A 14,200-nucleotide genomic window follows, 5' to 3' on the forward strand; every position below is an offset into this window, starting at 1 on the left:
GTTAAAGTGAAAGTGACATTGACATTTCCCTGCACTAAACTGAAAACACATTCACATTTGAATGTTTAATTGTTAATTCCATCACTTGAATACTGAGCACGTACATTTCCCAAGTTCTTACAGCTCTAAGAGATATAGCAGTGAACAAGGTGAGCAGCCTTTATTTTCATGGAGCTTCCATTTAGGCAATTAAAAGAATATGGCAGATAAAACTTTGAGACACAAACCTCCTCTTCAGGAAAGGACATATGCAATAATGCACGGGGTAGGGGGTTGGCGGTGTTCTGCAGAGTGAGGTCCAGAGACCCAGGCACTGCCTTTCCCCTCCGGCTCACTGCCCCACCAAGGCTCCACAGGACAAATTCCTCTGCCAAATGTGCACGCAACTAGCTCAAAGCAGCTCCATCTACAAATAAAAGCCCTACTTCTTTTATGAAGAGGGAGCAAAGTCCTTTGAGTCCCATTGATACACCATTCATTCTGGTCACTTTTAGACAACCCTTAATTATCAAGAATTCTTTTACCTCCCTGCCTCCATTCAGGTGGGTTATTTGTTAACCAAATTCCACGCAGCTCTACAGGGCAGAACTAGGGGCTGGGAGTGGAGGTTTACAGACTGGTGGATTGCACAACACAAAGAAGAATTTCCCAAGGGTCAGGGATATTTTAAATTCAAGTAAAGGCTAGAGGCTCAGTCAACAGGATATTAGACAGGTGATTTATGTACCAGGCTGAACTGAACCAGGTAATCTCTAAGGATCCTTAAAATACCAACATACCACAAATCTAGAGCTCTAGTAGTAAGCCTTATGAATGTAAAATCGACCCAGATGTAACCTATCCTAAAACATTACTTGAGGATAATGTTACTAATGAGATACAAACTCAGATGTCATGAAGAAATAACCAACCTAAAATACACCACATGTTAACCAAGCAATAATTTTAATAGCACACCAATACTCATAGCTATGGCTCAGCAGAGCTTAGCAAGTGCCTGGCGGGGTTTGAGAACGTGAAGCATCATATCTCATTAAATCTGGAAAAAAACAGTATAGTGAGATGGAGGCTCTTACTCTATTAGCTCCACTTTACAGATGTGGATGCTGAAGCAAAGAGAGGTGACAAGGCTATTTATTGGCAAACCTGGGATTAGCACCAGGCAGCTGGCTCTCACGCCTGTGCTCTGAAGCACTATGCTCTCTCTTAAGCTGTCTTATTGGGAGCTGGAGAGCATTTTCCTCTTTGACTGGGTTACATAAAGATTCTGAAATAGTTAACTATTTAAAGGAAACTTTGAAATGTGATGCATGAAGCTTTTCTGATGTAAGATAATCATAAATTTCTTTTCTAGATATACTACATACTGAATTTGCTGTATTTTACCAAACTGTAGAAGTACTCAGAAAGTTAGGTCAGCTTCCAAATCTTATTTCCAAGTAGTAGCTTAAACACTGGAGGAATCTGGCTCAGAATCAATTACAAAATTTTCCTATGACAGTATAACAAACACACACTACATTAGATATTTATATTTCTGCTAAATATCAGAGATGCCCAAATTGGTGATTATGACAGAGCTGGCCCTCAACTGTGGCAGTTTCCATTACAAAACCCACATTACAGGAATTCAGGATCCTGTTTAAAAATTGATTGAGACTGATACTTAATAGGACAATATATTCCTGGCTTCCCCCTCCCTTTTGCTTCTTCATCTTTAAAAACTTGGGGTGGGGGGGAGGGATGGGGAGGCTGGGTGATGGACACTGGGGAGGGTATGTGCTATGGTGAGTGCTGTGAACTGTGTTAAGACTGATGATTCACAGACCTGTACCCCTGAAACAGATAATACGTTACATGTTATTAAACAACCACCACAACAACAATAACAAAACAACAACAAAAAAACTAAAGCCATCAAGTCTCCTCCATTTAAACTGAAAAAGGAAAATGTTAGTTCCAAAGTTTGGAATTCTTAATACATTCCAGCTGCCCCCTTTTTTTTAAGTCTACATTTGTAAATATTAAAGATGTCTAAGGAGTCTTAATCAAGTCTTTTTAAAAAGTACTATAATAACTAACTTCAGTAAGATTTTAAGTATATAAAGGATATTACAACCTAAGCCTGCTTCAGGATAGATCTCAGTCATATATGAAGAACCCATAACAAAGGAAAATGACTTACCTAAGTACGTATAAATCTCCACACAAAAGTTTACATGTACATACACAGAACATTATAGCACAAAAATTCTAGGAAATCACACACTTTTCAACTTGTGATACACATAAACTGACCCCCCAAAATATTCAGGAATAATTAAAAATCTTACCCTTACTCAGTATAGTAAAAACCAATTAAGATCTAAAATGGCAATTTTCTGAAGGGGATACTGAAAGAAGTCATTTTACAGGCCTAAAAAGTCAGAATGGGACTCTCAAATCCCTGCCTCACATATATTACTATATCCTATCCTCTAGATAGGATCCTTTTCATCATTAACTTTGTAAATACCGCTCTCTAGAAATAACGTGAAATGCTCCACACAATGCCCATGCTGCCAAGATGACATCTTTGAGAGAAGCAGTGATGGGGAATCATAAAATTTGGGAGCTGACAGAAATCTGAAGATCCTCGGGCTTATCTCTCTTAACTGCCAGGTGGAAAAAAAAAAAAAAACAGATAAAGAGGTACTGAGTGACCTCCCCAGGACCAAGACTTCTAGGTGAAATCCTTCACTGAAACTTCATTTGGGCCACAAGACAAGATTCGCCCCCTCCATGTGCTAAAATAGCTCTTCATTTACTTAGCAAGCAGCAATTCTGAAAGGTTTTGGTCTTAGGTTCCTTTTATGCTTTAAAATTACTGAGGACTCCAAAGAGATTTTGTTGGTATGAGTTTTATCTATCAACATTTAGCACAACGGAAATGAAAGCTGAGTAAATTTTTAAAATATTTAATTCATTTAAAACCAAAAATAAACCCACAGCATGCTAAAGCAAATATTACCTCTTATGAAAAATAACTATTTTTGAAATATAACAATTTGGTGAGAACAGCGGCATTGTTTTACATTTTTGCAAACTCTTTTAACATCTAGCTTAACAGAAGACAGCTGCATTTTCAGATCTACTTCTGCATTCAATTTATTGTGATATATTGTTCTGGGTGAAGGATATGAAGAACTCTGGCCTCACACAGACATGTAATTGGAAAGGAGAAGCAAATCTTAACAGTCTTTTCATATACTTGTGGCTAGCTATTTCTTCTTTGATATTTTACCTAAACTCATTAAGTAGTCATCACTTAAAGGTTATTTGTGATGTGCAATCTGAATTGCATAATAAACTTTCCATACATTGTTACATTAAAATCCATTGCTCTCAAAATACTGAGTACTTACAAAGGTAAAACTAATAACCTTACAGCAGAGAATTCTGGCAGGTACCACTTTAGCTAAGTGATAGAGGCCAACATCACCAATATTAAGACATATCAACTTAATGTAACCTCGATCTGACACACTGAGAAGGGCAAATTACCTGTATGTGCCCTTCCCAACAATGCATAATCTCAATCATGAGAGACTATCAGATCAACTCAAACAGAGGAACATTTTCCGAAACAACTGGCCACTCTTCAATAGTGTCAAAGTCACTGGAAGACCGAGAGCTGTCACAGACTAGAGGAACCAAGGAGACAGGACAAGTAAATGCAATGTGAGATTTTGAGTTGGGTCCTGGAATAGAAAAAGAGCATTAGGGGAAAAATTGGTGAAGTCCTAATAAATTCTATTAATAATTAAAATTCTATTAATAATAATACAGTTAATAATACTATACCAATAATACTGTACTAAGATTAATACTGTACCAATAACAGTTCTATGGGTATGTGTTACTATAAGGTGAAGCTGAGTAAAGGATATGGGAACTCTTTGTATCATTTATGTAAGTCTTCCGTAAGTCCAAAATTATCTGAAAATAAAAATTTTTTAAGATCAACCACTTTATCCTGCACTATCAAGATGTGAGATCTTTTATTACCCTCACATGATTCTGTAACATCATGTATTGGCCAGCTGGAAAATCACGGTTCGCTGAGTTATGCAAATATGCCAGATATTGACATATTTCTTATATGATATCAAAAAAAATCACATTTATTCATATTTCCATTGATCTCATCAAAAAGGTATTTAACTATTCAGAAACTGCTATGGCCATGGGGATGAATATAAGTTTTCCAAAACTTTTATTTTTGCTTGAAAAATAAAATCCTTCATTGGCAACTAATACTATAAACTGTTTTCTTTGAAATCACAGGATCACTTTGTTCATTTTCGAAAAATGCCTGCCAAGTATCAAAGGCTAGATAATCATCGTTGGTCAGTTGTCCTTTCAAGTAAAATGGTATTCCATGAAAAACAGACCAGTTCAGCTCACAATTCAAACAACTGCACAAGTGTTTCCTCAGAATGGCCATGGAGCTCTGGAATGTAGAAGAGCTACTCGCCTACTTCCCATTTCATCACAGAGGATGTGAAAAAGACATGTATTTGAGGGTTTTTAACTTCTTGGAAAGAACATTTTTTTTTTAAAAGATTTTATTTATTTATTTATTTATTTATTTGACAGAGAGATCACAAGTAGGCAGAGAGAGAGAGGAGGAAGCAGGCTCCCTGCTGAGCAGAGAACCCGATGTGGGGCTCAATCCCAGGACCCTGAGATCATGACCTGAGCTGAAGGCAGAAGCTTTAACCCACTGAGCCACCCAGGTGCCCCTTGGCAAGAACATTCTTAACTGCAACTGGTGTGTGGCAGTGAGGCACTACCTTGATCCCTATAAGGCACCAGCTGTTTTCTCCAATATTCCTTTTATGCCATCACTGCAATGTCAACCTAGTGCAAAAGACAACTCTGAATTACTACAATAACAGTTCCGACCACACCAACTCTTGAGAATGTCTCAGATCCATGACTGCACTTTGAGAGCCACTGGTTTAAAGAGCTCCTGCATGAAATGTACCACCACGACTTAAGCCAAGGTAAAGAGTACTAAAGAGTTTTATGCCTAAGCTGCATTGAATGTTTACCAAGAGGCAATAGCTTCTTGCTGTCAAAGACATTATCTAGTGACAGATCCAGTAGCTGTCTTCAAAACCACCACCACTCAGACATTGTCTTACCTAAGAATCTGAAGGCAGTGACCTCCTTACCTGGTCTCCACAGGTTAGTCCTTATCCCAATACCACTCCCTTCTCCCAAAATAAAATACATTAGGGTTCAGATTGATTACTTTAGCAAAGTTGCTTCTCTTTATTTTACTTTATGAGTGATACAGGGTTATTATTAGTGATTTGTTAAAAAAACATTAAGTACCTACTATGTGCTAGGGATTGATCAGTGGATGGTCCCTGCCCTCTCCCTGAAAGGTCACATTTAAGCAGAGACAAAGTCCTCCACTTTAGAATTTTCACATATACTGAACAGCTACACCAGAGCTTCTGCAAACTAACTTAACTTTTGTGGAGCTTATATTTTAGTGTGTGTGTGTGTGGGGGGGGGTAAATAATAAACATAAGTAAATTATAAGCATGTTTTAAAGTGAAAAGTGCTACGAGGGGGGGAAAAAAACAGCAAAATAAGAAGGGATGGACATACCAGAAGTTCAGAGGGATTACAATTTTAAGTAGGATCGTTAGGGATGGTTAGGGTGAGACTAAGCCCACAGGTACCACACAGATGAGGAAAATTACCATTAGCTAGTATCACCCCATTGTTTCTGGGCTCTCCTCTCTCTCCCAGCCCCAATCCTCAGTGCCATTACTACCTTTCTTAAGGATCCATGCCTATACTCCAACCTTCACCTAAAGGCCAAGTCACTTCCTCTAGAGAAGCAAGGTCTTCTTCATCCTGGCTCCAGACTCAATCCTTAGGCTGTTATGTTGCTCACTTCAAAGCCACCTAAGTCTTTAGCTTAGCCAACAGCAAATCTGCCAACTGCCAGAGAAATACCCTGACCTGCCTTATCTCTGTTGGGATCTGCCCATCCTAGGTGTGTTCTTTCTTTTCCCAAATATACAGGTTCTCTAAACAAGGTTTAACTCTATAAAGACCTACTAGTGCCACAAACTGCTGGCTGCTTTACATGCATTTCATTCTTCTGATAATCAACAGACTAAGAGTAATCAGCATTATTCCATAGATTAGGGAACAGAAGTTCTGAAAGTCATCACTTGGGACTCAAACCTCCAAAACAAGAAAAAAAGAAAGTTTTTTATTCACAACCTCCTCCCAACTTCATCACACACTGTGTAACACTTCAGTGCTCCGACTGTACTGCTTTAAGCAGAACATAAGGTAAATAAACTAGTCACTGGCAGAGTCTATCTTATCTGCAAAATTGTATTTCATGATCAGATCTGATTTTTGAACCAACTATATGCCTGAATAATAAGACTTACAACTTAAAGGAGTGGGTAAGTATGTTCACCATGCTAACATTTTCAAAGAACACTATTTTTAATAGTTTCCTTTAAAATAAACACAACCCGGGGTGCCTGGGTGGCTCAGTTGATTAAGCATCTACCTTCGGCTCAGGTCATGATCCCAGGGTCCTGAAATCAAGCCCCATGTTGGGCTGTCTGCTCAGCATGGAGCCAGCTTCTCCCTCCCCCTGCTCCTACTCTCTCTCCCACTATCTCTGTCTCTCTCTCTCTCACCTAAATTTAAAAATATATATATTAAAAAATAAATTAATTAATAAAATAAATAAACACAGCCCTCTGGTTTATACGCATTATCTCATTTATAATCACCACAACGGTGTGGTAGATACTGCTGATATCTCTATTTTTGTATGTGAGGACACTGAGGCTTATACAGCCTGCAAAAAGCAAAACCTGGGCCTGAGCCTGTGTCTGAATCCACAGCCTAAGGTCACAACTACCGTAAAATTTCTGTCAAGAATGAACACTGTGATGGAGAATCTTTTACTAAATTCAAGTATAACAGTCCAACAGATTCACTTTGGTAAAGGCCGCAGGCATTCCTCACAGTTGGAGCATAAAATCTCTACAAAATCCTAGTTACAAGTCTCAAATAAAGCTTCATCAGAGTGACTGCACTCTAGCAAAAATATGCTGGGAAAACCCAAGGGCAGAGCAAAAGGCCACAAGATTTTCAGCCTCTGGATTCTGATATTGCCCCTAACTCTGACCTTTAGTCCAAAGGAATAAGGATGTTCATTTCACCTCAGTGAAGAGATGTTATGGCTATCCCCTGGTCAGGAACACCAGTTTGAGCCTTGAGTAAAGAACATATTTCTCGGGGCACTGGGTAACTTAGTCAGTTAAGCATCTACCTTCAGCTCAGGTCGTGATCTCAGCATCCTGGGATGGATCTCGGCGTCATGGCTCCCTGCTCAGCAGGGAGTCTCCTTCTCCCTCTCCTCTCTCTCTGCACCCCCACCTGCTCATTCTCACTCTCTCAAATAAATAAATAACATCTTTTTTTTAAAAAGCCACATTTCTTAAGTACACACCAAACTCCTGAGTTCTACAATTTAGGACAAAGCCATCCAGGTCAATAACTCACTTCAGCAGCAGCCCTAGTTATCTGTGCTTGAGCTCACTCACCAAATGGCCAGAGGAAGAATTAGTTTTCATCATTATTAATAAAGAGTAGTTTGAAGAACACAGAATTATATCTCTAACAGAGGTTCTCAAACCAACTTCTAATGAAATAGTTAAGCATAATGAATACTGTTCACATCTGGACATACTATAGTCTTCAAAATAAACTACTGAAAACTACAAAAAGCAGTGCTGAAAGAAATTAAAGAAAACCTACAAAAATAGAAGGGTATACCATGTTCATGGATGCCAAAACATACATGACACTACAGATTCTGTGTATTTTTCATTCAGTCAATGGCAATCATAACGCCTTCCTCTCCCACTCAAATATAAATAATCATGGTTACCTTAGGGTAACTTTGAATTTGTTTTATCTCTTTACAGAAAATCACTCTTTAAGACAGCAATGTAACTATTAGTTGTAACATTATTCATGATATATTACAATTTATCTGGGAAATACAGGTTAGTCTTGACACTGTAGCACAGTATTACTTTCTAAAATAAAAATGCAATAAGACTAAAAAAAAAAAAAGCATTAAAAAAAAAAAACCCATAGTCATTTATTTGTTCAAAGGCTTTACTGCCAACTCTAAAAACGTCTTTCATGTTCTCTCACAGCTCTGAGATCTGCATTCCTATCAATACCATCAAGATGCCTGGGAACCATTTGCAAAAAGGGTTAAAAGTCCGAAGTTGTTCCACTAGGTTTGCTGGATGAGGACGAGGCAGGTTGCCCAAAGTCTCAGGACAGCCAGCCTCACACAGAGTAAACAGAGGCCACTGTGCTCTCAGGAATAAATTCCTCAACCAGAAACACACTCTGCTGAGGGTTTCATGTAAGATTTTTCTGATAGATTCCAAGCTGAGTAGTAAACAGAAATAACAGATTTTGGGGGGGGGGCCTTCCTTGAGTTCAGGAAGATCTGACAATATCATGAAACAGCCTAGCGCAGGCCTCTGAAATTTTTCATTAGAATTCTTTTCTCCTGAATCATGTTAATAAAGTACGATTTGGCCTGGGATTTGTACATAACTACTGACTCATAGGCTACTCAGGCCCAGAAGGACGAGGAAAAAACACTTAATCTGTCAGGAGGAGGCAGGGCCAGGCCCACGGACTGAAAGAGTTCTGGAGGGGTGTTTTCAAACAATGCTATATACTGCTTAGAAAACAGCTCCCTTATAGAATACTGTTGGCTCTGAGCTGTCTGACATATTCTTCTCTACTTTCATCTTCAACTGACTGCACTGCTTGTAGTCACCAGCACTGGCACCTGGCCCAGAAAGCCTCAGATCTCTCTCATCTTGAAGGGGCAGGGACTTCCATTACCTTTCTACAATTCAGTTGACTGAGCTAACTCTAGATACTATTATTTTATAAGCTATGTCAAATGTAGCAAAATACAAGCCTATTTTGTCCCTTCAAACATACAGCATATCCTGAACTTAAACTGGCATGCACCTGATTTCAAATTGAGATTTTTGAACACCATTTTCCAAATGCAGTAGCAGTTTGCTGCCCTGGGCCAGTCAAACAGAGAAAATGAGGAATCTGATTTGTTGGAGGGGGGGTGGGGGATGCGTGGATGGGGTACTACTTAAGGCCTGATCCTGGTGCCTTTGAAATTTAACACTAAAACCTAAACTATTTCATAACAAACTAGAAGAGGCTCTTGTGAAGTATTTATTTAGTTAATAAATTTTAAGTAATTGTGTTTCTCTCACAAAACAGAAAACAAAACTCCTAGAAGATGTTGAGTTCCCCAGTTCAGCAAGGTCTGTAAAAGCTCCATCGGCCAAGAGCCTGGAGCAGTAAACTGGGAATTCAGGGAACAATGTGGCCACAAGCACTTCTCCAAAAAGAAAAACAACTCCCCTCTTGGCCCAACTCCAAAAGGCAATTGAGCTGGGTAAGGTCCAGGTTAATCTCTGAACAGCCTCTCTGCCAACTTTCTCCTACACGCATTAGGTTTTTCAGCATGGGCTTTGCAAATCTAAAACAATTAATTAGTGCTTTTGAATTCACCCCGTACCATTAACGAACCACTGCCAGACAGCCTTTGATAGTATTTCCAGAGCTAATTAAATGTGGCAAAACAGAGGACACACACTTGCTGGGCATTCGATAGGGCCTGACTGTGAGACCTGAGCAGTGACAAGTGAAGCCATCCTTGCAGACAATCCTGGGGAGACAAAGGTGGGGGGGGAGGAGGGATGCTGGGGTCAGTCCCTCAGGGTCCCTTACAATATGCCAGACACTCCTTGAAGTTCAGACAATTCATTCACTGTAAAGACTTTTTTTGTTGTTCTAATGAGAGAAAATTCTTAATTTGATATTTGAAAATTTGGTATTGCTTGCTTCTAGTCCCTACCTCCACACCTCCACTCACACCCCAAAGACTTGTGTTCAAGTTAAGAAAAAAAATGTGCAATAGTTTTAAACACTAAATATTAAAATAAATCTCATCCCAAAATTCCCGTCTCTCAATCACAGAGTGCACTCCCATAACCTCTATCATTTGGGCAATCTTTCCATTTTTTTCACTATCTAATGCCACACAGAATTCCAGACTGCTCCACATGCATACAAGATAAACACATTTTTGGGAGGCCGAGAAAAAAGCTAGCAGGGGGCACGAAATAAAAATGTTGTTGCATTCCTCTGGATTTTTCTGGTCCAATTTCAAAAACAGAACCACCACCACCTGGAGCTTATGGCAAGCTCCAGGGCTATACAACCTTGCCCTCCTCTACCATGACATTGATGAAGTCTGAGAAAGCAAATCAGAAAACTTTACAAACCAGTAGCATAATAAAGTTATTTTTAAAAGACAGCTTTTCAGGCAGAGAGGTTAAATCCTCTGTGTGTCTCATTCCAGTTTTTAATACACACGGTATCAGCTCCTTAACTCTTAAAGATATTGCAGAATCCACAGCTAAAGTAATAGCTGCTCAACAAAAATCCCCAGACTCTTTGGCCAAAGTTCTTGCCAATAAGAAAGTAACTTATCGATTATCATTTCGCTGAGCAAGGAGGTGTCTGTGCTGTGGCCAACCCTGCTTTCTGCACCCAGATTAACACTGCTGGGGAAGGTGAAACTCAGCTACAAGAAACACTGGACAGGGGTACCTCACTGGCTCAGCTGGCAGAGCATGTGACTCTTGGCCTTGGGATTTTGAGTATGAACCCCACCTTGGGGGTACTGTTTACTTAAAAAAATAATAATAATAAAAATCACTGGACAAGCCACTTGGCTGACATGGAACTCCTTCAACGGAGCCTTCCTTTGACTGATTTTGATTGGTTTGGGTCCTGGGGACCATGGCTCCAAGGTACACTCCAGACACTGGGATTACCTGGTTTCTAAGGTTCTTTACAATTGCCCTACAGTGTTACAGTGTCTCAAGAGCTTTAAACGCATGTTCATAGCCACTAACCACCAAGCAAATTATTTCGCTATGACCAGAAAGCTAGAAAAGAAATGGAGAAAATGACCAACTTAAGGAACGTGAACCTGAAGGTGTGACCTGTGAAGGACTACCACACAGACGGTCAACAGAGTCTGTGAGAGATTCAGACTGGTAGCTGACAGTGGCTCTAGTGCTTTCAATTTTGATCCTATTTCTCAGGCTGAGAATGTGATCATGGGGGAGGAGGGGATTGTTAAAAACAAGGTGACAGGCTCAGAATGGAGTTATTTAGGCTAAACCCCACATCGCCATACTGACTGAATCACAATTTCAGCTCTCCCAGAAATAGAGCCTTACATGTCTTACATATGCCTTACAGACCCCTGCCATCCCCTGAAGAAGTGACCTTGCTACAACCTATTCACCTCTTACTGCTACAAACTTCCTTGTCCCACTTGGGCACCTAGGTGGCTCAGTTGGTTAAGCATCTGCCTACAGCTCAGGTCATGATCCCAGGGTCCTGGGATCAAGTCTAAGTCTCATAAGGGGTTCCCTGCTCAGTGGGGAGCCTGGTTCTCCCTTTCCCTCTGCCCGCTGCTCCCCTGCTTGTGCTGTCAAATAAATAAATAAAATCTTTTTTTTTTTTTTAAGATTTTATTTATTTATTTGACAGAGAGAAATCACAAGCAGACGGAGAGGCAGGCAGAGAGAGAGAGAAGCAGGCTCCCCGCTGAGCAGAAAGCCCGATGCGGGACTCAATCCCAGGACCCTGAGATCATGACCTGAGCCGAAGGCAGCGGCTTAACCCACTGAGCCACCCAGGCGCCCCTAAATAAATAAAATCTTAAAAACAAACAAACTTCCTTGTCCCACTCTCTCCTGCCTGTCATTCTGGATAGCTCCTTGAAGCTCTTTTCTGTCTGCTGAATGGGATGTGACCTGATTCATGTAAGATTAAATAAAGGCAGTAAGATCCTTAAAATTAAGTAGTAAATACATATGGTATCAAAATGCTTCATAAGTATCAATCACAATAGGTGAAATTTTTTTACTCCTGAAAAATGTTAATTTTTTAAAGTTCTGGCTTGGAGTCTGATAATAGGAATTAAACAGGAATCAGTGAGGAAGCCAGAGTTTAAAACTAAAATAGCAGCAGCAGCAATGAGGTGTGCCCCACTTAAAGCTAACTTTTTGAAACACCCTTTTTAATCTCCCTCAACTCCCCCTTTTATCCAGTCATCGGGTACCACCCTTCATTATCCAGAGTCTCCTGGGCCTACCGCCTGTACCAATGTCCCCAGGCTCACTCAATCAACACAAGTCCCCTGCCTTGGTCTACTCAGTCACAAGGCAAGAAATGGGAAAAGACAAAAGAGGTACATGACGGGAAAAACTGCTTCTTTAGTAACTGTGATGATTGTGTTGAAGTGTAGCCCCTGGTTTCTACGGGTGCACCACCCTTGTATCTGCAGAGCACAAGGTCTCCGACTTCATTCCCTCCAACCACTTTCCTCTCCAGCACATGACTCCCTCAGACCCAAATGAGTTTATTGAAAGTTTTTCAAGATAGCTAGTTCGAAATCAAGCTAAAACCAAACTCCCATTTACAGCAGTAAGAATTTTCTAAAAGGTATTTGCAGGTTCTAGATTACAATTAGAGCACTGACAAAACAGACAACCTATGCGTTCAGATGTGGTCTGCAGACCAGCAGCATTGACGTTATCTAGACCTGTTAAAAAAATGTATAGTCTGTGACATATCAAGAACTACTAAAATGGGAGCCTGGATGGTTTCCTCTGCCTTGGGCTCAGGTCATGATCCCAGGGCCTGGGACCAAGCCACAGATCGGGCTCCCTGCTTGGAGAGCCGCTTCTCCCTCTGCCTGCCGCTCCCTCTGCTTGTGTCCATCCTCTCTCTCTCTTTCTCTGTGTCAAATAAATACATAAAATATTAAAAAAAAAAAAAGTAGTAGGGTAGCTACCTGTATGGTAGAGACTTCAAGTCTCCACTGGGGACCTGTGTGAGGCTGCATATATATATAGCCTTGCAATTTTTACTCAAGAGTGAGACAGAGGCACTGGAGTGTTAGAGCAGCAAACTGATATGATCTGAAGAATGTTTTAACAGGAGCCCTGTGGCTGCTGTTTTGAGAATAGACTGTTGGGCAAAGATGCATTTGGAGATACTGGTTGATGGCTATTGTGATAACTGAGCAAGTTGAGGGAGAACAGGATGAGATTTTAGAAGGGAGGACCCATGGGAATGAGATGCTTATGAAATCAAGAATGATTTTGCGATTTTCACATGTTTTAGGGGAAAAAAGAATAAAGACTTCTATCTCCTATCAGTGGAACATTAGGCCATAATCCGTTAGCAAAGATAATCACTTCTACATACCAGTAAAAGCTGTACCTTAAAATAAACCATCTAAAAATCTCTCCCCTCTATGAACGACTGTTCTTGGAAAACCATGCTCTTAAAAGCCTGAACTCTCTTCTCAATTTACTTACTGTCTTGATCATCAGGTCTCATTCTTTTCATCCCCTAGATGGTCTTTTTTTTCAGGATTATGGATTTTGAGGATATTACCACTTTTTGCAATAATGCTTCTCATAATAAAACCAATGTTTCAGAGAAATACAGTTGTGCCCATCCTTATACAGTAAATAAATGTGTTATGTGTAAACTCATTTTTATAAATTAACATATTAAGCTTGAGGTTGATAGGGCAGGTTCTTTCCTCTGAAGAAAATAATCATTTTAAAGTACGTTTTATGGGGCAACTGGGTGGCTCAGTTGGTTAAGCAGCTGCCTTTGGGCTCAGGTCATGATCCCAGGGTCCTGGGATGGAGCCCCACATCGGGCTCCCTGGTCAGTGGAGAGCCTGCTTTCCCTCTCCCTTTGCCTGCTGCTCTGCCTGCTTGTGCTCGGTATCTCTCTGTCAAATAAATAAATAAAATCTTAAAAAAAAAATAAAAAATTAGGGCGCCTGGGTGGCTCAGTGGGTTAAGCCACTGCCTTCGGCTCAGGTCGTGATCTCAGGCTCCTGGGATTGAGTCCCGCATCGGGCTCTCTGGTCAGCAGGGAGCCTGCTTCCCTCTCTCTCTCTCTCTGCCTGCCTCTCTGTCTGCTTGTGATTTCTCTC

At 40.4% G+C, this 14,200-nt stretch overlaps 1 protein-coding gene across 2 annotated transcripts in view; it reads right to left on the minus strand.

Moving 5' to 3' along the window:
- Nucleotides 1-14,200, minus strand: part of TGFBR3 (transforming growth factor beta receptor 3) — a 200,053-nt gene that overhangs the window by 152,715 nt on the left and 33,138 nt on the right. The gene's annotated exons all lie outside the window — the stretch shown is intronic.

Source organism: Neovison vison, chromosome 2 (genome assembly GCF_020171115.1).
Source record: "Neovison vison isolate M4711 chromosome 2, ASM_NN_V1, whole genome shotgun sequence".
In the NCBI taxonomy this organism is placed as follows: domain Eukaryota; kingdom Metazoa; phylum Chordata; class Mammalia; order Carnivora; family Mustelidae; genus Neogale; species Neogale vison.